General features: G+C 36.1%; 2 long non-coding RNA genes across 2 annotated transcripts; both read left to right on the top strand.

The window, feature by feature from the left end:
• The first annotated feature begins 11,879 nt into the window (after positions 1-11,879).
• On the top strand, positions 11,880-14,606 carry LOC133791295 (uncharacterized). The gene is made up of 3 exons (XR_009874165.1): positions 11,880-12,395; positions 13,228-13,291; positions 14,452-14,606. It is a non-coding gene; the product is annotated as an uncharacterized LOC133791295 (long non-coding RNA).
• A 1,805-nt stretch (positions 14,607-16,411) lies between these two features.
• On the top strand, positions 16,412-20,279 carry LOC133791288 (uncharacterized). The gene is made up of 3 exons (XR_009874164.1): positions 16,412-18,068; positions 18,901-18,964; positions 20,125-20,279. It is a non-coding gene; the product is annotated as an uncharacterized LOC133791288 (long non-coding RNA).
• The last annotated feature ends 5,631 nt before the right edge of the window (positions 20,280-25,910 follow it).

Here is a 25,910-nt window from a genome sequence, read left to right as displayed (position 1 = left end):
GTATAAGGATTGGATTTGTGTTCCGATGGACACTGGGATTAGATGAGAGATTCTGGATGAATCTCATACTACCCCTTATTCTCTACATCCAGGCACCACGAAGATGTACCAGGATTTAAAGGCTTTATATTGGTGGCCTGGAATGAAGAGGGACGTGACTGAGTACGTGGCAAAGTGCTTGACCTTTCAGTAGGTCAAGGTGGAGTATCAGAAACCATTAGGGCTCTATAGCCTTTGAGTATCTCAGAGTGGAAGTGGGAGGACATCATGATGGATTTCATGGTGGGATTGCCTAGGACAGTGGGCCAGCATGATTCAGTCTGGGTCATTATGGCCGGTATACGAAGTCAGCTCACTTTTTACTAGTGAGGACAAATAATATAGTTGATCAGTATGCAGATCTCTATGTGAGAGAGATAGTACGCCTTCATGGGACTTCAAGGTCTATCCTATCAGATAGGGACCTTATCTTTACTTCCAATTTTTGGGGAAGTTTATAGAAGATGATGGGTACACAACTGAAGTTTAGTACTATTTATCATCCTCATACTGATGGTAAATCAGAGAGGATTATCCAGATATTGGAGGACATGCTGAGAGTATGTATATTGGACTTTGAAGGGTCTTGGAATGAATATTTGCCTCTACTAGAGTTTTCCTATAATGACAGCTACTAGTTGATTATTGGAGTGGCACCTTATGAGATGTTGTATGGTAGGAAGTGTAGATTGCCCATTCACTTGAATAATATGGGTGAGAGGAAATATTGGGGTCTTGAAGTAGTTCAAAGGACCACTAAAGCCATTGAAAAGATTAGAGCTCGAATGCTCGCTTCTCAGAGTAGACAGAAAAGTTATTCAGACCCAAAGTGGAGGAATGTGGAGTTCCAAGTGGGAGACTATGTCTTCCTTAGAGTTTCACCATGGAAATGGGTGGAGAAATTCGAGAAAAAGGGCAAGTTGAGCCCTAGATTTGTAGGACCGTTTGAGATCCTGGAGAGGATCGTTAGGTGGCCTATAGATTGGCCTTACCTCCGGCATTGTCGGGCGTACACAATGTATTTCATATTTTGGCACTTTGGAAATATGTATTAGACGTGACTTATGTATGGAGTTACGAAGATTTGGAGCTTCAGGCAGATCTCTCCTATGAGGAACAACCAATCCAGATAATAGACAGGAAGGACAAGGTCCTGAGGAACAAGACTATACCTTTGGCTAAGGTATTATGGAGGAACATAAAGAATGAGGAAGCAACCTAAGAGCTAGAGATGGATATGCAGGATCAGTATCTCGAGCTGTTCAGGTAAAATTTTGAGGACGAAATTCCTGTAAGGATGGGATAGTTGTAACGTCCCAAATTACCTAATAAGGCTTACGACCTTAATTAGGGGGCCAAGATGGAAAATTATGGAAATTATGTGTTTACGTGATATATATGTGTATCATTATAAGATTATGTGAGTTATATTATGATATGACTTGATATGCATGTTTATGTGTATTAAATATGCATGTGGGCCCGTTTCTGATCAGAAGGGTAATTTTCGTACTTTGGCCCGTTATGGGTATATTTGACATCTATGTGATATATGTGTGAGACCACATCATTATGTGGATATATTTGGGTTACTTGGCACGAGGCGATCCTAGGGAGAAAGCTAGCGGGAAAGTCACAATGGGACCAATACTTGACTCGGGGTGAGTCAGGGGGTATTTTGGGTATTTAGTACATCACTGGAATATTGAGTAATGTGAATAAATATTTGTGGATATATTTGGAGTTAGCGAGATCAGGAGGGAATTATGGGGATTTTGACCATTTTTCCATCGGGGACGTTTTTGGGTACCTCGAGCCTTGGGATTTGCTTAAGGATACTTGAACTCGAAGTAACCTCTCATAACTATATAACTTAGAATACTCTCTCGTTCTCTCATTTCAACTCGTTAGCATTTTTGAAGGAAACTCGAGTTTTAGGGCTCAGATTCAAGCGAGGTTAGAGTCATAACAATTCTAGGGAAGATTATGTAATGACCTAACTTTTTCTAAGTACTTGGACCATTAAAAACTACTAGACTTAACTACTACTTTTGGAGAAAACATACATAAGAAATAATAATAACTTTATTAAAACTTCAACATAAATATTGTGCAAATTACAAAGTAAAAATGTGGTATGGGTACCCATTGTTTAAAACATAAAAACATTGTTTGATAAATCATAAAACATAAACTTTAACTACTAGTTGTGGAATTACATCAAAACATAATTTAAAAGACTAAAATAAACGTCATCCTCGATCGCATGCATCCCATTGAATCCATTCACCCTTAACACACAAGCCAAGCTGCCAAGAATCCTTCTGCGACCATATCTATTTTCCTGCATCACACTAAAAAAAAATAAAGGAATGAACCTAATGCCTAGTAAGGAAAATCTACTAAAAACATACATCATATACATAAGCATAAGACTACATCATATACGACTATCTAAAACATATATCATATATCATAAGCATACACTATAAATCATATGACTATAAAAACATATATTACAATGGCCATCATACTTCTTGGGACTTGCTAGCTAGGCAATCATATGCCCATAAATTTACGAGGCTTAGTTATCTAAATAAGTCCTATAAATTTATGGGGCTCGTTATCTAAACAAATCATATGCCCAAGGAATATATTATTGGGACTTGTTATCTAAACAAGTTATATGTTTGTTATCTAAAAAAATTACATGCTTGTTGTCTAAACAATTATATGCTTATTATCTAAACAAAACATATACTCAAGAACTAAAAACATATCATACATAAACATATCAAAAACATAAACATATTAAAACATAATAACACATAAAATCTATCCTATTTTCCTTACCAACACCGGGATATTTGAGAACAAGGACGGGATTTGGAACACTCCTAAAACCAACAATAAGAACGGTAAGTATCTCTAAAGAAAAGAGATGATAAAGAAGAGAACTAAACCACCAAGAAGAAGCTTACCGAAAAGAAACCTTAAGTTCAAAGAACTTAAATACCTAACCAAGAATCGAAAACAACGAGTTAGGATTTGAGTAAAGAAAACTAAAGAACCATACAGAAATGAACTTAAGAATAAGAATACCTTTGGATGTACTAGAACCGATCTACACCTCGATATTGAAAACACACTATATCTCACTTCCCAAGTGTTTATAAAGCTTAAGATGATAAAGCTTTTATCCCAAACCTAAGTGTATCACTCTATAGTAACCCTAGCAGCTTGAAGGCTCTAAACACAGCTTGAAGAATGAGAGAAATGGCTGGGTACCAGGTCCTATTTATAGAGTTCAAGGAGTGGAACTACCTCCTTTTAGCTTGAATAAAATAATGAATATAAATTGAAAAGTATTTGAATATTCGTTCAACAGGTGCTTAAGACTCGGTCAAAAACGTTCAGAGGCAAGTTAAGAAGTTAAGGGATGAATCAAGCTCAGTTTCTACAAAGTTTGAAAATAGGCCACTGGAGCCGATATATCGCCTAGGGTAAGCGATATATCGCCCCTACTAGCATATCACAGGCTCGTGTTTTCGTTCGTGCAAAGTCGACGTGTTTTTTGTATCTTCCGTAGGCGATATATCGGCCCCTATGCTGCGATATATCGGCCCCTATGCTGCGATATATCGGAATACATGAATATATTAAACACGTAATTGCACTTTTTCAGCTTAAATTTAAATTGGATAAACATCTTTGACTAAGTCATAATACGATCTTAAAGCTGCTGGAAGGTTCAAAAGCTTCTAGATCTTTCTTTCATTAAAACTATTCATCAAAATAATACTTAATTCCTTAATAAACATGCACACGACAAGTGTCATGATCTTATTAGTTTTATCTAAACCTTATAGTATAATAAATGACATCTTTATAATCAGTTATATTAATCAAACCTTATGTTATAATTAATATTCTTAAACTATAGGTTAAACTTATAAAATCTATAGGTGTTGCTACGAGTTTCCAACTAAGTCCCGACTTGAACCAAATTCCACGGTAACTACTACTACTACTACTACTACTCCTGCTGCTGCTGCTACAGATTAGAAGCTTGATAGCGGAAGGATTTAGCTGGAAAACAACTTAATTAGAAGTAATTTAAGCTTTGAATTTTTGAGTTTTTGTTTCCTTAAGTTCCTTGAGTTTTGATTTGGATTTTATGGTTCGACGAGTTTTTGATCCATTTAAAAAGTAGATTTTGTTGCCTGGAACATTCTAGTGATGTTTTGAAATTGAAGTGTAGGTTTAGTAAGAATTTGGGGTGAGTTTTTGGAGGATTTGGATAAGAGAAATCTGGGTTCGTGGTCGTGCCGCGACCTTGTTCTTGGGGCGCCGCGACTTTCACAAACCCATAAGTCTAGGCGATTTCTTGATGCGGGGTTGTGCCGTGGTGCCTGTTGGGCTGCGCCACAGCCCGTGTTTAGTGAAAACAGAGGCTGGGCTCTCTAACTTGGGTGGGATGCGGCTTAAGTGTTTAGGGCTGCAACGCTTAAGGGATTTTTGGGCCTTGTGGAGGTGTTGATTGCGGGAACTCAAACCTAAGGGCTTAGGATCGATCCTTCTACCCGATTTAATAGAATTTGACGTCCCTGAGGCTAGGACTCGGTTGTGACTAGGTTATCGCCAGGAGCTCGTGAACCAGGATGGTGCTCGAGGGTCATTCATTCTTAACTCGTGCAGGGACCAAAGGTAAGAAAACTGCACCCAGTATGTGATACATGTGATTATTGCTTGGCCCAAATTGTTAAACAAGGATATGAATAGGGCTCGAGCTCCTGAGAATGTGCATGATTATGATTATGCCATTGTTTGATTGATTAAGCATGTTGAATGCTCTATATCTGGATATTTGTTATATAATGAATGCTTGCCTGCATTATCTGGTTGAGAAAGGCTTGAGTTATGAGTCAAGGATGACAATAGCACTGAGCGCTGGTTGAAAAGCATTGACTTATGAGTCAAGGAAGACAATAGCACTGAGCGCTGGTCGAAAAACATTGACTTATAAGTCAAGGGCGGCAATAACGCACTAAGTGCTGGTCGATATGGTTACGCCTAATTAAGAGCGCACCATACGCTTGTCCGACCCAATGGTCGTGGAAATTCAGCACCAGGTACGCTGGGCCAGCTCCAAGTCTTGTTATATAGAGGATAGGGAAATGGGCCCCGGGGTGACTTATTAGTCCCATATCCTAGGGTTGGGCCTCAGACTCAACTTATAAGTTAAGAACGACATTAGCGCGCTGAGCGTTGGTCGATATGGTTACGCCTAATCAAGAGCGCATCATACGCTTGTTCGACCTATTGGTCGTGGAAAATTATAGCGCCAAGTACGTTGGGCTATCTCCAAGGCTGGTTATACAGAGGATAGGGCAAAGGGCCCTGGGGTGACTCATTAGTCCCACATCCTAGGGCGCTGAGCCCCAGTATTATTCATTAATCATGTATTTTGGGCAACGGGCCCCAGTATGATTCATTAATCATTTATTTAGGGCAACTGGTCCCATATGACGCCGTAGTAATTTATATGAATGGTGTGCATGCATGAGTAGGGTTGTTACTGCTAGGCATGCTTATTATGATCTGGTAACATGTTATTAAATGCTTATGAGTATGTTTAAGTTTTCTTGCTGAGCCTTGGCTCACGGGTGCTTTGTGGTGCATGTAAGGGGAAAAGGAAGCTGGACCATCCATGAGTTGGAGAGCTTCGGTGACGATGTGTACATATGCGACTGCTCGACCACCACGGCTGGGGTTTTTCTGAGGAACTAGGGTCAAACTCTATTTTGCCGCTTAGGCCAGATGGTTGTAACTTTTCAATTGTAATTAACCTTTTTAAATGTTAGTTTGGGATCCCATGTATGGAAGTAAACATTTTAGTGAAACTATTATACATTTTGACCAAAAATTTTAACCCTAAACCATTAATCACGTTAAGTTACACGTTTATGGCCAAATGACTCGTTTAGCGAGTCTAGCACTATTTAACGTACACAGTGTAATGGTCCTTGATTAGGAGGGAATTACAGTTACACTCTGAGGATCTCATGACTTATCTTATCACTCTTAGTTGCCACATGTCGGGAGGTGAAAATACGAACAACATTTGCCCCCCAAGTCTTCACTCATCCTCGGGCAGTGGAGACTTAGATTTAGACGAGTAATTTGAAAGTTTTGGGGGAGGCGTTTGGGCTTCCCCTAACGCCACTCTGGAAAGTCACGCCATGTGTCGACTCCCTATGGCTGGGCCCATCAATCTGTGCAATTAATGAGGGGTTGGCTAGACGATCCAAAATGTCCCCTCCGTACCCGAGACGTTTTTTCACCCTATGGCTGAGGCGCCTTTTCCCAAGGCCAATGATCATGATCCATGCCATTTGGACCCTGATCGTTGGATCTCCCTTGGGTATCCGCATGGTAGGTAATCTGGCGGTTGTGGAGGAGTTGCTTTCCCTCCAAATTCTACTGAGTATAAAAACCAGAGAACCGCCTCTCAACCTCTTACTCTAGCCATTCAAAATTCAAAACTTTTACGCCAGAAACACTCTCTTATTTCTCACTCTCCCCAGACCTCCAACTATTTTCGAGTTCTCAGCAACTCTGGACGATTAGTGTGAATCGTCTTATTTATGGGCGAACGGCAGACAATTTTTCAGAGTTCGGAATCGTCTCAGCACCTATCTGCACTTTATTTCGAGTAAGTACCTACTTGTTATGTATTTAGTTTTGCACTTGTATCAGGTTTCATTTGAGAGTTTAGGCGCATGCTTAGGAATGTAATTTTTGTGGCATTTGAGAAGTTATTTTGGGTGTTTATAAGTCTTTTTAGGCGCATTTTGACATTAGAAATGGTCAAAATGGCCCTCTATACATCTTATGCAACTTTCGCATTTCTGGGCATTCGACCAGAATCTGGAAAATCCTTAGATTCTGGTAAGGTTTATCATCTCCGGTGGTGTTTTCCAGCCTGATCTTTGGCTCCGAGGACACCCCAAATTCTTAGAAAATTTCTTTTTCCTCTCCTCTCCGAGCAATAGTCTTAGGGTCTTTTGTGTTTTGGCCATCTTTCCTTCGGTCAGAATACTAACTGCTTGGTTTTGGTTTCATATGTCCGAGGAACTGTGACTGTTACACGAGCATGGTTTCTACCACTTCGATAAGGAAATCTTCGACATGGCCCAAGAACATGGTGCATCTAAGGATGGCGTGAGGGTGGAGGCCTGAGAACCAATCAGGGAACTGGTTGTTTGTGTTGATGGCTCGATAGCGAAGAGGCCAGTGTTATCGACCCAAGGAGGGTTGACCGTGGAAGAATTCAAATGAGCCTCTATTCCACACCCCACATAGTTGTATGAGGTAGATGGGTTTAAAGTGGAGGAATACCGCACTCTGACCTGACACTCCGAGGTCTTGGAAGCCATTATGAGGCATTACGCAATTGGGGATAGGTGTCTTATGCACCTTTGTCAGGAATCCGAGAGGGTGCACAACATCATTAATGGTCTTGGCGCCTGGAGCCAAGCCCACCTGATGGCTGGGTTCACCTTGCCCTTGCACCTGTATTTCGTGGACTTCTTGAAGTTCGTAGGGATAGCTCCCTTTCAACTCTCCCCCAACGCCTATCGGGTGCTCGCGGGAATGTACGTTCTGTATTGGAAACAAAACTGGCCTGCACCTTCCCTGGTGGTGATTCTGTACTTCTACAGCTTCCGTACCACTTCGAGGAAGAAGGACAAATGGGATGGGTACTACACCTTGATAAAGTACGTTGGCTCATCCCTTGACTATAACACTTCCCATCACAATGAGAACCATTCTCGGGACTACAAGGACGCCTTCCTTTTCATGAACAGGTTTCCGATCCATAATAACCTAACCCTGGTCCTCGACTTCTCATGGGTTGGTGAGTGTCCATCCAACCGTTCTCCTTTTTTGTTTGTTTCTTTGATCAATTTGTCCTTTACTTAGTCACTGTTGAATAGGTCCCTTCCACCAGGCTCCATATGTCCAAATCTTCAAGGATCACCTCAAGAAGATGAAATCCCTCCCCGGGCAAGATCTGGATCTCAGCCTTTTGGTGATGGAGGACAACCTCGTTGGGTCGGGACTTCTTAGCGTGGGGCAGAAAATCAACAATCTTGAGCTGACCAAGTACCGTCCGTCCAAGAAGTCTCAGGAGTTGCATCAATTACATTGATGGGCGAGCGTCGGGCGATGCTGAACTAGTAGCTTCAGGAGGAGTGGTTGGAGACCATCCGGGCTGCAGAGGTAGCCCGAGAAGCCCAAGAAGATCGGGAGCTCGAGAAGGAGCTCTAGGTAGGGATGGAGGTTTTTTTCTTGCCCCAGGTAAATCGCCCCTTACTCTATACCACGCCTCACACGTAGGGGATAGGATAAGTCCCGAGCATGCCTGGGCCTCTCCCGCCCTTCTTCATTGTGACCAGATTGCACAATGACATTGGACCAGGGAAGAGTTTTAGGACTACCTAGACCTAATAGATGTCTACCTTCACCGCCTGAGGAGATAGTTACCTTCTCGGGGCTTTGTACTCATAGACCATGTGACATCTCTCAACTCCAACTAGTTCTGCCAATATGACATTAACTTTAGCTGTGAGATGGGAGATAGGACAAGACATCTCCAATGTTTGCACCAAGACACCACTTATGGTGGGATTTCAAGAAGCCTACAATATTGTTTTATGTCTTCGTTTTGGAATTTATGCTAACAACTTCTTTGATTTTGCAGATCATATGGGGCTAGCTGACGAGTATGAGGGGACATGCTGGAGCAATACTAGAGGATGCTCCAGCATTTCGGTGCAAGGATGGTGGAAGGCAACATACTCCTCCACGAAACCGTAGAGGCCATGCGCCAACTGAAGCCACCAAGAGAGAGACCCATCGTACCTCTGATAGGTTGGGCTGAACTGGAGACTTTGTTCTCAGCCAAGCTAGGGGAAGTTGTCGCTCCTCTTGCTGTCGAGCTCCTCCAGGGGGTTAGCTCCACCATGTGTGAGCTGATCGCCCGTAGATTTGCCCAACTGGGCGACACCAATGATGCCTTCCTCGTGGCTTCATGCTGGTAGGATACTGTCCGGGTAAGTCACCAATTCTTGGGATTTTATCTTACTTTCACAATGCTTGAGCTAATTTCTCTTTTTGCACAGTCCGCCTTGGCTTGTCAACACTTGGGCGATATCATGATGGAGAAGTCATAAAAACTTCAGCGGGCCCACGATAAGATATCTGTCCTCAAGGAGAAACTCTAAGGTCCTTAAGAAGAGCTCACCTGCATTCAGGCCGCTTTGGAAGCCAAACAAAAATGCTCTCGGGAGCTTGAGAAGACCAGCCTAAAGACTGCTGAGGATCTGCGACAAGCGCAGGAGGATGCGAAGAAGGCAACGACCGAGGGGCCGTTGAGATTTCCCAGCTTCAGGAGTAGCTCAAGGAAGCCAAGGACCGAGCCAAGCTTGGAGAGAGCCATGGAAATAAACAGGTCTTCTCAGTATCAGGTGGAAAAACTCAACTAGGAGGTTGAGACCATCGCTGAGGATGCCTTTAACGAGGCCTGGTTCCACAATCAAGAGACGAGCTTGGATTTCACCGGAGAGCTCGAAAAGTATAGAATCCTCTTCAAAGAATTCCTCCAGGCGACCCAAGCTGCGGAGGTGACCCAGGCTGTGGCTCGTCAGGCTGGGAGTGCTTCGGGGACAGACCCAATCATTGATTTGGTGGAGGAGGTACCGGAGGGCAATTAAAGCTTGAGCCCCGAGCATTTGTTGTGACTTATTTAGGCATGCATGCCACAAACAATTAATTTGTGTACTTATATTTTGTAAAAATGATACAATAAATTTTCTTTTAAATTGGTTTTTACTCACTCAACGGATTAGTAAATATCGAGGGTCTTGAGACGTTGACCTAGGTCTTGCGCTCGAGTCTTGAAAAATCGAGTCTTTGTCGACTTCTCGAGTCTTGGGCTCGCAGTCCTCAAGAGTAACTTTAACACTAGGTCAAGTGATTACTTGACGTGACCCTACGTCCTCGAGTTCCAACGACTCAGGACGAGGCCAACCTGCGGTACTCAGAGCTTGAATATCTTCCTACTAGTGTTTAGATGCTTGTGCATTTAGTGTTTCATATTACGCTTGTGGTCGTAAGAGTAACTTTGATGCGGTGTCAAGTGAGGACACTTGACTATCCTACGCCTTCAAGTTTCAACGACTTGGGCTTTTTGGAGGTCTTGTCCTGTAGGGTTCTGCCTTAGTGCTCGACGCTTAGGACATTTAGTGTTGCCTTTCAAGCTCAATGTCGATGAAAGTAACTTTAAGGTCATCCCTTGTCCCCGAGTCCTAATGACTCGGGACTTTAGGAGGTCATCCACACTAAGCTATCTGCCCCTCGAGTACATGGTCACCGGTGGGCCAGCTTAGGATTTTTGGTTTGTCCCCCGAGTATACAACTCGAGACCTAATCATTTGGAAGTCATGAACTCATCATCCTAGGCCTAGGAGGATGAGTTCTCTGCCCTTTGACTACGTCTTTCGTGACACTCAAGTATTAGCACTCGAGGTTTGGCTCTGAGTTCCAACGACTTGGGCCTCCATTCGCATTTTGAGATCTTAGGACTGAGTCACTGCTCCTCAGGCACGGTGTCCTCGGGAGGTAACGTCAGTCCATACTCACACTACTTGGGCTTTATTTACTCTTAGGGTCGACTCCTGACTCCGAGTGCAAGTGACTTAGGCCCCAACTCACATCCCGAGATGGAGGGACTTAGTTCTTACTTCCCGAGCATGGAATCCACAGAAGGTAATCCTAAGTCCATTCTCGCGCTACTTTGGGGTAACTAGTGTCAAGGTCCCGCAGAGTATTCTGATTAAGTCTTAGGCAACTTAGGCTCGTGCCCGAGTACAGACGACTCGGGCTTTCGTTCACATCTCGAGGATTAGAGCTTGTTTATTACTCCTTAGGCGCGCCGTCCTCGGGAGAATATGCTAAATCCAATCTCGCATTACTTGGATCTTTTTGACACTGTGTTTTTATCAGGTCACTTAGTTATAGGGTCTTATGACATTAGGGACGCTTCACTCGTCGACTAGCTAAGTTTCCCATGTCATGGACTTCCCGATGCTACTTTTGCTCGAGGCATATTGGGGACTTGGTCAGAGCTCCTCGGGTGCAATATCCACAAGAGGTGTTCCAAGTCCATGCCCCGGGACCGAGTACAGAGTACTCGGTCTTCCATTTGCATCTCAAGATTAAGGGACTTGGTCGGAGTTCCTCGGGCGCAATGTCCACGGGAGGAGACGCATGTCCGTTCTCGCGCTATTAAGATTCTTAGTTTAGTCTCTAGATGATAAGCCTACTCTGTTTGAACAAGCTTAGTTTCTTAGGTCATAGACTCAAGACTAGTCTCCTAGGTTTTTCTATTCTCGGGCTAGTGACACTAGGCTTACTTCGCTTTTGACAAGCTTAGTTTCCTAGGTCATTCCTTGCGAGGTGTGATTGTAATATCCAACATTTTCATAATACATTTATTTATTATAAATCAAAGTTTTAATACATAAAATGTACAACTTTACAAATTAAGAAATAGTAATGGAAAAATAGTGTTTAAAATATGATTTTATGTTTTTAATGAGATTAAAGAAAGAGAAACTTGAGTAGTCAAGTATTGGACCCAAATGTCATATAATTTTAATTGGAGATTTTTATAAAATTAAGAAAGTTTGGCTAAAGGGCTTATTTGAAAAGAATTTTAGTATTTTGGGTCCAAGTGTAATTTTTAAAAATAAATAAATAAATAAAATAAAATAAAAGGCTTCAGCCTTTCATTTTACCCGAGCCCCTCTCTCTCTCTCCTCAGAAACTCTCTCTCTCTCTCTCTCTCTCTCTCTCTCTCTCTCTCTCTCTGCGTGTTACTGTTGCCGACGACGCAGGAGTACTTTCCGGCCACCATTTTTAGCCACGCGCCGGACCGTTGGATTCAGAGGCCTCCGAACTATCGACCCACGCGGGAATCTAGAGCTCACTCGCCGATTAAACGCCTCAACCACTCGATTTAAGTTCGGCCACCCCGCGACTTCAAAGTTGCGATTCGGCCACCTCGGGCATCCGTTTGCCGATCCGTCACCACCATCGTGCTCCTCGTGTTGTGGGCTTCAAAACCCAATAACTTGTTCCTACATCTACCATAGTTGGGTGGTGGGCCCACCACGAGCCACCGCGATCCACCGTAGACCGACGGTCGAAACTTAGTGTTCGAGGTTCCGAAGTACGTTTTGAGTCTCAGAAAATCATCGTTTGACTTATTGTGGAACCCGATCATTTTGGTATAATTTCTTTAACCTATATATTTTGATTTAATTGTGATTGATTAAAGTAATTGTTATTATGTGTATTTATGGTATATAATTATATATTATTGATATATGGAATATTTTCTGTAATTTACTGGCTGTCTGGGATTATATATATTTTTGATACAGGTTTTGATTTTGGAATTGTCCACTTTATAGCCGTTGTGCTGTCTAATTTTCTAGAAAATATTAGATATTAAATCAAGTATAAAAATACATATTTAATTGATTTTATATTAATATGGAAATTATTATGATTAAGTAATTTTAATTATTATTGTTATTATTTTGTTAAGTAAATCAATAATACAGATTCATATATATATATGAAAAGTATGATTTATAGTAAACCTATTATCTAACCATTATTATTGTATATTAATATTTGAATATTAAAATAATATCAAATATTAGTTTCCTACAGTTTTTGATATTTGTAAGACCAGTGAAGTTTGGAGAAAGTATATTTATTATATCACTGGAATTGATATTATGACTAACTAATAATAATATAAATATTTATATTTATATTATTATCATTATATTGATTATTACAACTTTATGTTACAAATATGATTTCTTTTATAAAATGACTATTTGAATATATACATCCATATACGTATTGCTATTGAAGTATTTTGTTATTAATATCGAAATAAGTTTAATTATAGACGATAATTATTATTGTTGTTAGGATTATAATTATTATTATCATTTATATAGTTTCTGGTATGATTAATATACACTATCAATAGTGTATATTTACGGATTAGATAGAATTTAATAAATTATGTGCCTTGAATAGGATTTGTATGGATTTGATTGATTGACTCTTGGTGAGCCGTTTTAAAATAAGCTAAGGACCTAAGGTAAGTAAATCTCACCTTTTGTGCTTAAGTGTAAGATGCATGACTACATGGATTGTGTACATCTGATGAGTTAAGTATGGTATGATGATGATGCATATGATAAGTATGTGAAGAATGGTTATATGAACACCATAAGGGTGTTATGTGATATGTAATTGATGAATTTTGTGATATGTGAAAGATGTCTTACTTGGTTAAGAATGATATGAATTATGTGCAAGTATGTGTTCTTATGTTGATGGATATGTGGATTACTCTATGTTCATGATTTGTTATATGTTATGATATATGAAGCGTTTAAGTTTTTAGGCTGGAAACCTTAGACCTGAGCCATAGCTCTACGTTAAGGTATAACAACGCCACCAACCCAAAGCTTCATGTATTATGACTAAAGATGTTTTGAGTTATATGAGATGTGATACAATGCCTTGATTGAATACCATCAACATCAGTCATGAACACGAACATTGGCATTTCAGCATCAGCATGTATGCATGGCAGGTACAGTTATGTGATACATTATTATGTGATATAAGACCATGCATATGAATATGAGAAAAGTTATGAAATGTCTTGAAAAGTCTTATGTAAAGTTAAACATTTTAATGACACAAGGCTTAAGCAAAGTGATAATAAGATGTTTAAAAAGGGTGCCACTGTTTTGATGAAGCAATCAAGTAAGTTCAGTAAAGAAGACGGAAGTCTATAAGACTTATAGTGGCTGTCCACTAGTGTGGGCTAGGTCAGAGTTGACCATTCAGATATGTTTGCCATGTTTCCGTCTTTCTCCTCCATATGTGTAATAAGTATGGCAGCTATGGCAACGATGAAATGAGTGTTATGATGAGCCTAGCTGAGATGATGGCTAGCCGGAGGAGAACCCATGGGATTCTATATGATATGTGTAACAAGCCCTGCAGGCATTGGCTGAATCAAACAGTGTGCACAAGTGATATTGGGCCCATAAAAATGTGAAACTAAAAGAAAGAGCATAAAAGTAAAGTTTGAAAGTGCATGAGCAATAAATGAAATGCATAAGTATATAAGTCAGCATATTAGTATATGTGCACTACAAACTCACGACATTCATGTGTATGTGTATGCATGAGATTTGCTTACTGAGCGTTAGCTCATTATGTTATTTTCCAACATTTTTCCAGGTGTGGCTTTAGCTGTTGAGCAACTTGTGGAGCACGGACTCAGTAGCAATGCAATAATAGTTTAGAGTTTTCATATGGCTGCCTTAAATTTAAAGTATTCATACGTGTAATAATTTCTTCTAATAAGTTTATATAAAAGTTTAAATTTTTCTGTATTTCTTCGTATCATTTTATTTAATTCTTTTGGTCAAGTGCCTTACATACTCGTAAACCCTAGAATTACGAGTATGTGGCAGACGTACCCTACCTTAGGGACGTTACAAATGGTATCAGAGCTTTGAGTTTGTAGATGTCGTATACTCGTTATGTTATTAGATTTTGGGATCTGAAATGCTACTGAGTTCCGCCACAAGACAAGCCACACGTTAATGGTTAGTATAATTTATCCATATTTTAGTTAATGTATGTTAATGATGTTGTATAATTGTATTAGAAACTCATTGTGTGTTTGAGTTTCCATGATATAAGTATGAGTTTGGGTTAAATGAATATTCTCATGCACGGTAGAGAAACTGAAGTTTGTTATTTATCGGAATGCATGCCTTGATTATTGATGTGATAAATAATTGATGATTTATCGATGTCGATGTTTGGATTGTTAATTGATATTCTCAAGCTTTGAAAGTGATCTATCAGTTCAGTTAGTGTGTTAAGGGTTAATATGTCAGGTTAGTGTTTTGGAGAGCAAAGTTTTAGGTTGTTGCTGAGAGCACACACGATAAGAGACTTTAGTGAAACAGTAGTAATATATAGATAAAAAAAAAATACATAATCTATTAAGGATTGGGGTTTTGGACACGTTCTACCTCGTCAATCAACTTTTGTTGTTCAACTCTAAGGGTCTCCCCAGTAGTTTGCAGTGTCTGAAATTTTTCCTTCATATCGACTGAGTAGTTAGCAAGAAGTGTAGTTAAAGTCCCATTCTCCTTAACCAACTTCTCCTTCTCTCGAGTCAATGCCTTGTTGGCATTTCTAATGGTTATCATCTCTTGTTTTTGTGTTTCTATATACCTTTTCAAGTGGTCAACCTCTTGTTCTCTTGCAAGAACCCGTTGGCCTAGGTTTGAGACCGATGCTGCCGCCTGAGTGGTAAGAACTAAGGAATCTTTTACAGCTTGTAGGTCTGACCTATGGGATAAAATTATTTGGTCTTTAGGGGTGAGTATGCTTTGACCTATACTAATGGCCACCTTTTTATCGAGCATAGCTGAATCCTCCACTGTGACAAGGCCAGTATCAGAATAAAATTTGGGAAGCCAAACTCTGGGAAATTGAGTATTTCGTTCTGGGATGTGTACCGTAGGATACACCATTAGCTGTGGTAGGGGTGCAGAAATTTGTGGTGAAGATTCGATAGTGGGAAGATTTGGCTCAGGTAAAGCTAAAGTTAGGTCTAAGTTCAGCTGAGATGATGAGGATGCCATGGGTTGCTTAGCTTGAGTAATGGACGGAAGTAATAATGATTTGGTTTTCAAAAGCTTGAGATTGATTGTGTTTTAGTGTGTATGTGATGAATTTTATTTATAGAAAAATGTGTTGAACTGTTGGGTCATTGGATCCTTGAATTTGTTTGTTTTCAAGATAGATATCACAGATTTTATCTTGTTCAATGTGTTACGCTATCCTCTCTGATGATGAAAGTCAAACTTATTAGATGTTGTCGACATGGAAATCACTTCTATTGATTTTGCGATCCTGATTTGAACATGGAAACAATTTGTAAATTGTTGAATGAATCGAGGTGATAAATGTTATTTACTGAATTACTCTGTAGTGTGAATTACTTTCGGCGATTAAATTATAGTATATTAGCTGTTTTATCCCGAAAGTAAGATAATGTATTACTTGTGTGAAGTGATGACTGAGTATTATTGGTATAGGTGTTGAAATGAGACATGTCTAACTTATTAGACATGTGAGAATTATTCGTTTTCATAGATGAAGTGGTGGATTGGTCAGTCAAGACTTATCCCATGTTTTATTCAATGAAGGGATACTAAGCTAAGTGTGTGAATTTCCGAGTGGCCACGGTTATTTGCATTCTAGCATAGTATCAATATGCCCTTTATTATTTTATACATTTGGAAACAATTTTGATTTTTAAATGTTTTCTTAGAGAAAGAATGAGAGTCAGGCTTTTCTGAACTGGTACCTAATGAATGGCCTATCTCACTATTTCTCATTCAGGGCAAGAAGTCGGTTTTGACAACGAAAGGGTTTCACAGAGACTTGGTTTTAAAGAATAATCTTCATCGGCTATATAATTGTTTTCTAGTTATCCAAAATATTTTTTTATGCCGAAAAAATTTCTATTGAACAAACTTGTTGCTCAATTTAGCATCTATTATCAAGGTATAACCAGTCAATTGCATCTGCTTAAAAAAAAAAAAAAAAAAATTGACTGTAAGACATGAAGATCAAGGATGTTTTCATGATGATGGTCATTTTCTCTTCTTACGTTATGTGGTTTGTGTTCAAAAGTATGGATGATGAGGATTCGTTTGTATTTTCGTATACATTCATTGTAATTTATACTATTGTTATAGCTTATTTCCTTTCTATCTATATTGTAGTCCTCATGTGAGGTGTTTACACATCCTCGCCTTTTTATATATGATAAGGATTACAAGAAGTCAGGAATAAGTTTTGTTTTCGGGGTGAAAGTAAGTGTTGTGTATAAAATCTTATGCTGTGAAATGTTGTTCTGTTTATTTGTAATGGTAGTTCTTGTCTCCGATTATCAAATTTTAGTTTGAAATTTCGAGGACGAAATTATTTTAACGGGGGAAGGATTGTAATATCCAACATTTTCATAATACATTTATTTATTATAAATCAAAGTTTTAATACATAAAATGTACAACTTTACAAATTAAGAAATAGTAATGGAAAAATAGTGTTTAAAATATGATTTTATGTTTTTAATGAGATTAAAGAAAGAGAAACTTGAGTAGTCAAGTATTGGACCCAAATGTCATATAATTTTAATTGGAGATTTTTATAAAATTAAGAAAGTTTGGCTAAAGGGCTTATTTGAAAAGAATTTTAGTATTTTGGGTCCAAGTGTAATTTTTAAAAATAAATAAATAAATAAAATAAAATAAAAGGCTTCAGCCTTTCATTTTACCCGAGCCCCTCTCTCTCTCTCCTCAGAAACTCTCTCTCTCTCTCTCTCTCTCTCTCTCTCTCTCTCTCTCTGCGTGTTACTGTTGCCGACGACGCAGGAGTACTTTCTGGCCACCATTTTTAGCCACGCGCCGGACCGTTGGATTCAGAGGCCTCCGAACTATCGACCCACGCGGGAATCTAGAGCTCACTCGCCGATTAAACGCCTCAACCACTCGATTTAAGTTCGGCCACCCCGCGACTTCAAAGTTGCGATTCGGCCACCTCGGGCATCCGTTTGCCGATCCGTCACCACCATCGTGCTCCTCGTGTTGTGGGCTTCAAAACCCAATAACTTGTTCCTACATCTACCATAGTTGGGTGGTGGGCCCACCACGAGCCACCGCGATCCACCGTAGACCGACGGTCGAAACTTAGTGTTCGAGGTTCCGAAGTACGTTTTGAGTCTCAGAAAATCATCGTTTGACTTATTGTGGAACCCGATCATTTTGGTATAATTTCTTTAACCTATATATTTTGATTTAATTGTGATTGATTAAAGTAATTGTTATTATGTGTATTTATGGTATATAATTATATATTATTGATATATGGAATATTTTCTGTAATTTACTGGCTGTCTGGGATTATATATATTTTTGATACAGGTTTTGATTTTGGAATTGTCCACTTTATAGCCGTTGTGCTGTCTAATTTTCTAGAAAATATTAGATATTAAATCAAGTATAAAAATACATATTTAATTGATTTTATATTAATATGGAAATTATTATGATTAAGTAATTTTAATTATTATTGTTATTATTTTGTTAAGTAAATCAATAATACAGATTCATATATATATATGAAAAGTATGATTTATAGTAAACCTATTATCTAACCATTATTATTGTATATTAATATTTGAATATTAAAATAATATCAAATATTAGTTTCCTACAGTTTTTGATATTTGTAAGACCAGTGAAGTTTGGAGAAAGTATATTTATTATATCACTGGAATTGATATTATGACTAACTAATAATAATATAAATATTTATATTTATATTATTATCATTATATTGATTATTACAACTTTATGTTACAAATATGATTTCTTTTATAAAATGACTATTTGAATATATACATCCATATACGTATTGCTATTGAAGTATTTTGTTATTAATATCGAAATAAGTTTAATTATAGACGATAATTATTATTGTTGTTAGGATTATAATTATTATTATCATTTATATAGTTTCTGGTATGATTAATATACACTATCAATAGTGTATATTTACGGATTAGATAGAATTTAATAAATTATGTGCCTTGAATAGGATTTGTATGGATTTGATTGATTGACTCTTGGTGAGCCGTTTTAAAATAAGCTAAGGACCTAAGGTAAGTAAATCTCACCTTTTGTGCTTAAGTGTAAGATGCATGACTACATGGATTGTGTACATCTGATGAGTTAAGTATGGTATGATGATGATGCATATGATAAGTATGTGAAGAATGGTTATATGAACACCATAAGGGTGTTATGTGATATGTAATTGATGAATTTTGTGATATGTGAAAGATGTCTTACTTGGTTAAGAATGATATGAATTATGTGCAAGTATGTGTTCTTATGTTGATGGATATGTGGATTACTCTATGTTCATGATTTGTTATATGTTATGATATATGAAGCGTTTAAGTTTTTAGGCTGGAAACCTTAGACCTGAGCCATAGCTCTACGTTAAGGTATAACAACGCCACCAACCCAAAGCTTCATGTATTATGACTAAAGATGTTTTGAGTTATATGAGATGTGATACAATGCCTTGATTGAATACCATCAACATCAGTCATGAACACGAACATTGGCATTTCAGCATCAGCATGTATGCATGGCAGGTACAGTTATGTGATACATTATTATGTGATATAAGACCATGCATATGAATATGAGAAAAGTTATGAAATGTCTTGAAAAGTCTTATGTAAAGTTAAACATTTTAATGACACAAGGCTTAAGCAAAGTGATAATAAGATGTTTAAAAAGGGTGCCACTGTTTTGATGAAGCAATCAAGTAAGTTCAGTAAAGAAGACGGAAGTCTATAAGACTTATAGTGGCTGTCCACTAGTGTGGGCTAGGTCAGAGTTGACCATTCAGATATGTTTGCCATGTTTCCGTCTTTCTCCTCCATATGTGTAATAAGTATGGCAGCTATGGCAACGATGAAATGAGTGTTATGATGAGCCTAGCTGAGATGATGGCTAGCCGGAGGAGAACCCATGGGATTCTATATGATATGTGTAACAAGCCCTGCAGGCATTGGCTGAATCAAACAGTGTGCACAAGTGATATTGGGCCCATAAAAATGTGAAACTAAAAGAAAGAGCATAAAAGTAAAGTTTGAAAGTGCATGAGCAATAAATGAAATGCATAAGTATATAAGTCAGCATATTAGTATATGTGCACTACAAACTCACGACATTCATGTGTATGTGTATGCATGAGATTTGCTTACTGAGCGTTAGCTCATTATGTTATTTTCCAACATTTTTCCAGGTGTGGCTTTAGCTGTTGAGCAACTTGTGGAGCACGGACTCAGTAGCAATGCAATAATAGTTTAGAGTTTTCATATGGCTGCCTTAAATTTAAAGTATTCATACGTGTAATAATTTCTTCTAATAAGTTTATATAAAAGTTTAAATTTTTCTGTATTTCTTCGTATCATTTTATTTAATTCTTTTGGTCAAGTGCCTTACATACTCGTAAACCCTAGAATTACGAGTATGTGGCAGACGTACCCTACCTTAGGGACGTTACAGTGATGCTCTGCGAGGCTGCCCTAACTCCATGCCCCCCAAGTGATCGGAGACTAGTCTGTGTTCACTTGTTTATATCTCATATCTCATATTCTGGATTTATATTAATAGGGCATTCTTCTTCATCTGAACTATTATTTTGTTCTTCTATAATTTGGTCTAGGTGTATTTCTTCTATAATATAAATACTTTCTGTATCAGACATATCGTCTTCAACATTAAGGAAATCCATATTAAATTGTTCTACTAACATTGCTTCTCTACTAAAATTATTATTTTTCTTTCTGCAACTAGTAGAGACGTGTCCTATCTCTCCACAATAAAAACATGTTATTTTATTTCGATAATCTCTTTTATCATTATATCTTCTTACATGTCTACCTTTTTGAAGAAAAGATCTTTTAGCGTTACTTCGTCTTAATTGATAGTACTTTTTTGTTTATACTCTCTATCTTTTATTCTACATTGTTGTGGAGTAAATATATTACTTCAAAAACTAAAATTATCTCATTTTAATTGCTTTTGTATTTGGATAAAAGTACATTTATCTACTAAGTGTTTTAGGATAAAATTTCCTCTAATACTTAAACTATCCATGGTCGTATTTCTAGTGTGTGTCATGTTATTATTCCATGAGTTTACTATTTCTGTTCCTAAAGCTCTAGGTAATTTTATTAGCGTTTTTTCTCCTAATTCACTATTAACAGCATTTCTTGAAATACTTCCTAATTTTACAAAATCATTAATATAAACTTTAATATATTTTCAATCCCTAATATATATTTGTTCTAGATTTTTCATAGCATCTTGTTGAACACTTAATAATCCACTATTAGGATCTTCTCCAGTTATTAAAAGATGTATTTTTTTAACAAAATTATAAGGATTATTTCCTAAATCAATTAATTCTTTTATTTCATTAGGGTACTGAGCTTTATACCTCTCTCAATGTGCTTAACTGTTTCTCCTAAATAATTTTCTAAATAGGCATACATTTCTTCTCTAGTGTGATTATGCTCATTTTTGTTTTTATATATTCTCTTATTATTTCTGCCTTCCAACTCATTATTATTGAATTCCATAGTTGGGGGTCAACATTTGTTATATTTAATTGTTTATTATTATTCCATTTTATACTTAAATCTCCTAGTTCTCTTTGACCTCTACTCTTATACTTAGGTTCTCCTTGGTAACTATAAGGATATACTGGTTGTCTAGGGAAATTTTCTCACTTGATGGTTCAATTGTTCTAGTATGGGGTCTTAAAAATAGATTATTATTAGCATTAGTCATACTAATTTCTACTGAACTATTCTCCAAAAAATCTTTTTGATATGAAATATCAAATACTTCAGTTTTATTTTCTTCTGTAATATTTTCATTTAATTTTTTTTCTCTGATGATTAATATTTGATTTTTAAATTCATCTATATTTTTATCCGTATTATCTTTTTCATCATCTTCTAATTCTTCTTTGTTACTTTGTTCTCCATAATCTAAAAATGAAATACTAAGTCTATTATTATTTTGATATATACTTCTATTGGTGGGAACACTTAAATTTTTTTTTTTTTTTATTTTCTTTTAGTTTTACATCTCATTCTATTCCTTCTAATAGTTGTGAAGAGTATTCGAGAGGTTTTATCATTTTTATTCCTTTACATTGAAGGGTTTCTATTACTTTTTCTATTTTAAAGTTGAATCTTATGCTAGTATTATGTATTAATTTTTCTTGAAATCCTGTACTTATTATGAGGTTTTCTCGGTCTATATTATTGTATCCTCTACTTTGAATACTTAGTTTAATACTTCCTATATCTTTAATCATCATCATAAAGTCTAGAGTTACAAAGAATAATCCATAATTATTATTCATGTCTACTTCCATCATAAAGATAATACTTTCATCATATAATATTAATAAAACTTTTGCTCCTAATTTTTTCCTTACTAGTCCTTTTATTCCTATTATATACAAACCTTGATGAATATATTTATATTTGTCTTCTTTTATGAGGTTTCTAATAGCTTCATTAGGGATTATTTGTAAATTTTGAAAGCAAAGTAGAGGATACGACAATATAGATCGAGAAAATCTCATAATATGAGGATTTCAAGAAAAATTAATACATAATACTAACATAAGATTCAACTTAAAAATAGAAAAAGTAATAGAAACCCTTCAAAGTAAAGGAATAAAAATGATAAAACCTCTCGAATACTCTTCACAACTATTAGAAGGAATAGAATGAGATGTAAAACTAAAAGAAAATAAAAAAAAAAAAAATTTAAGTGTTCCCACCAATAGAAGTATATATCAAAATAATAATAGACTTAGTATTTCATTTTTAGATTATGGAGAACAAAGTAACAAAGAAGAATTAGAAGATGATGAAAAAGATAATACGGATAAAAATATAGATGAATTTAAAAATCAAATATTAATCATCAGAGAAAAAAAATTAAATGAAAATATTACAGAAGAAAATAAAACTGAAGTATTTGATATTTCATATCAAAAAGATTTTTTGGAGAATAGTTCAGTAGAAATTAGTATGACTAATGCTAATAATAATCTATTTTTAAGACCCCATACTAGAACAATTGAACCATCAAGTGAGAAAATTTCCCTAGACAACCAGTATATCCTTATAGTTACCAAGGAGAACCTAAGTATAAGAGTAGAGGTCAAAGAGAACTAGGAGATTTAAGTATAAAATGGAATAATAATAAACAATTAAATATAACAAATGTTGACCCCCAACTATGGAATTCAATAATAATGAGTTGGAAGGCAGAAATAATAAGAGAATATATAAAAACAAAAATGAGCATAATCACACTAGAGAAGAAATGTATGCCTATTTAGAAAATTATTTAGGAGAAACAGTTAAGCACATTGAGAGAGGTATAAAGCTCAGTACCCTAATGAAATAAAAGAATTAATTGATTTAGGAAATAATCCTTATAATTTTGTTAAAAAAATACATCTTTTAATAACTGGAGAAGATCCTAATAGTGGATTATTAAGTGTTCAACAAGATGCTATGAAAAATCTAGAACAAATATATATTAGGGATTGAAAATATATTAAAGTTTATATTAATGATTTTGTAAAATTAGGAAGTATTTCAAGAAATGCTGTTAATAGTGAATTAGGAGAAAAAACGCTAATAAAATTACCTAGAGCTTTAGGAACAGAAATAGTAAACTCATGGAATAATAACATGACACACACTAGAAATACGACCATGGATAGTTTAAGTATTAGAGGAAATTTTATCCTAAAACACTTAGTAGATAAATGTACTTTTATCCAAATACAAAAGCAATTAAAATGAGATAATTTTAGTTTTTGTAGTAATATATTTACTCCACAACAATGTAGAATAAAAGATAGAGAGTATAAACAAAAAAGTACTATCAATTAAGACGAAGTAACGCTAAAAAAATATATAAGTGTTCTCACCAATGGAAGGAATAGAATGGGATGTAAAATTAAAAGAAAATAAAAAAAAATATATAAGTGTTCTCACCAATGGAAGTATATATCAAAATAATAATAGACTTAATATTTCATTTTCAGATTATGGAGAACAAAGTAACAAACAAGAATTATAAGATGATGAAAAAGATAATATGGATAAAAATATAGATGAATTTAAAAATCAAATATTAATCATCAAAGAAAAATTTTAAAATGAAAATATTACAGAAGTATATGATATTTCATATCAAAAAGATTTTATGGATAGTCAGGAGAAAGTAGTATGACTAATGCTAATAGTAATCTTTTTTTAAGACCCCATACTAGAAAAATTGAACCATTAAGCGGAGGAAATTTTTCTAGACAACTAGTATATCCTTATAGTTACCAATGAGAACCTAAATATAAGAGTAGAGGTCAGAGAGAACCAAGAGATCTAAGTATAAATTGGAATAATAATAAACAATTAAATATAACAAATTTTGACCCCCAACTATGGAATTCAGTAATAATGAGTTGGAAGGCAGAAATAATAAGAGAATATAAAAAAAATGAGCATAATCACACTGGAGAAGAAATGTATGCTTATTTAGAAGAAACAGTAAAAGCACATTGAGAGAGGTATAAAGCTCAGTACCCTAATGAAATAAAAGAATTAATTGATTTAGGAAATAATCCTTATAATTTTGTTAATAAAATACATCTTTTAATAACTGGAGAAGATCCTAATAGTGGATTATTAAGTGTTCAACTAGATGCTATGAAAAAACTAAAACAAATATATATTAGGGATTGGAAATATATTAAAGTTTATATTAATGATTTTGTAAAATTAGGAAGTATTTCAGGAAACACTATTAATAGTGAACTAGGAGATAGAATACTAATAAAATTACCTGGAGCTTTAGGAACAGAAATAGTAAACTCATGGAATAATAACATGACACACACTAGAAATACAACCATGGATAGTTTAAGTATTAGAGGAAATTTTATTCTAAAATATTTAGTAGATAAATGTACTTTTATCCAAATACAAAAACAATTAAAAGGAGACAATTTTAGATTTTGTAGTAATATATTTACTCCACAACAATATGGAATAAAAGATAGAGAGTATAAACCAAGACATAATAAAAAATATAAAGGGAATAAAAAGTACTATCAATTAAGACGAAGTAACGCTAAAAGACATTTTATTAAAAAAGGTAGACATGTAAGAAGATATAATGTAGCGTCCCATAATTTTACTAAGCTAGATAGTAGTAGTAGTAGTAGCTGTAGAGTTTTAGTTTTCGTGGATATTGGTCAAAGCCGGGATTTAGTTAGAAACTCGTAGAAATAGTTATGGATTTTATAAGTTTAACCTATGATTTAGAAATATTAATTTTATCATAAGGTTTGATTAATGAATATAGTCCTAAGAAAATAATTTATCATAACATAAGGTTTAGATAGATTAAATAAGAGCGTGACACTTGTCACATGTATGTTTTTTAAGGATTTAAGTATTTTTTATGAATGGTTTTATTAAGAGAAAGATCTAGAAGCTCTAGAACCTTCCAGGAGCTGTTAGGATCACATTTTACTCAGTCAAAATAGTTTTAATCAATTTCAAATTATCTTGAATTGTGCAAAAACGTGTTTAAAATATCAGCGTATGCCAATATATCACAGTTATAAGGGCCGATATATCGCCTATAATTGATACGGAAAACACGTCGACTTTGCACGAACAAAACCATGGACCCTCGGGATCATGGTAGGAGCGATATATCGCCTACCCTAGGTTATATATTGGCTCCATTGGCCATATTTGAGTTGTTCGTAAAATTCTAAACTAGAAACAGCCCTCAACAACCTTGACTCGTTCCTGAGCATTTTTGACCGAGTTCTAGGCATTTTTTGAACAAATAATTCAAATTTATTCATTTTTAATCATTTATTGATTCATTTTAAAGGAGTTAGTTTCACTCTTTGAACTCTATAAATAGGACCATTCACTCAGCTATTCTATTCATCATTCAAGCACAGTTCAG

Source organism: Humulus lupulus, chromosome 1, assembly GCF_963169125.1.
Source record: "Humulus lupulus chromosome 1, drHumLupu1.1, whole genome shotgun sequence".
Taxonomy (NCBI): Eukaryota; Viridiplantae; Streptophyta; class Magnoliopsida; order Rosales; family Cannabaceae; genus Humulus; species Humulus lupulus.
The sequence above is the reverse complement of the archived record's forward strand: the minus strand, read 5'-3'. Positions and strand labels throughout refer to the sequence as shown.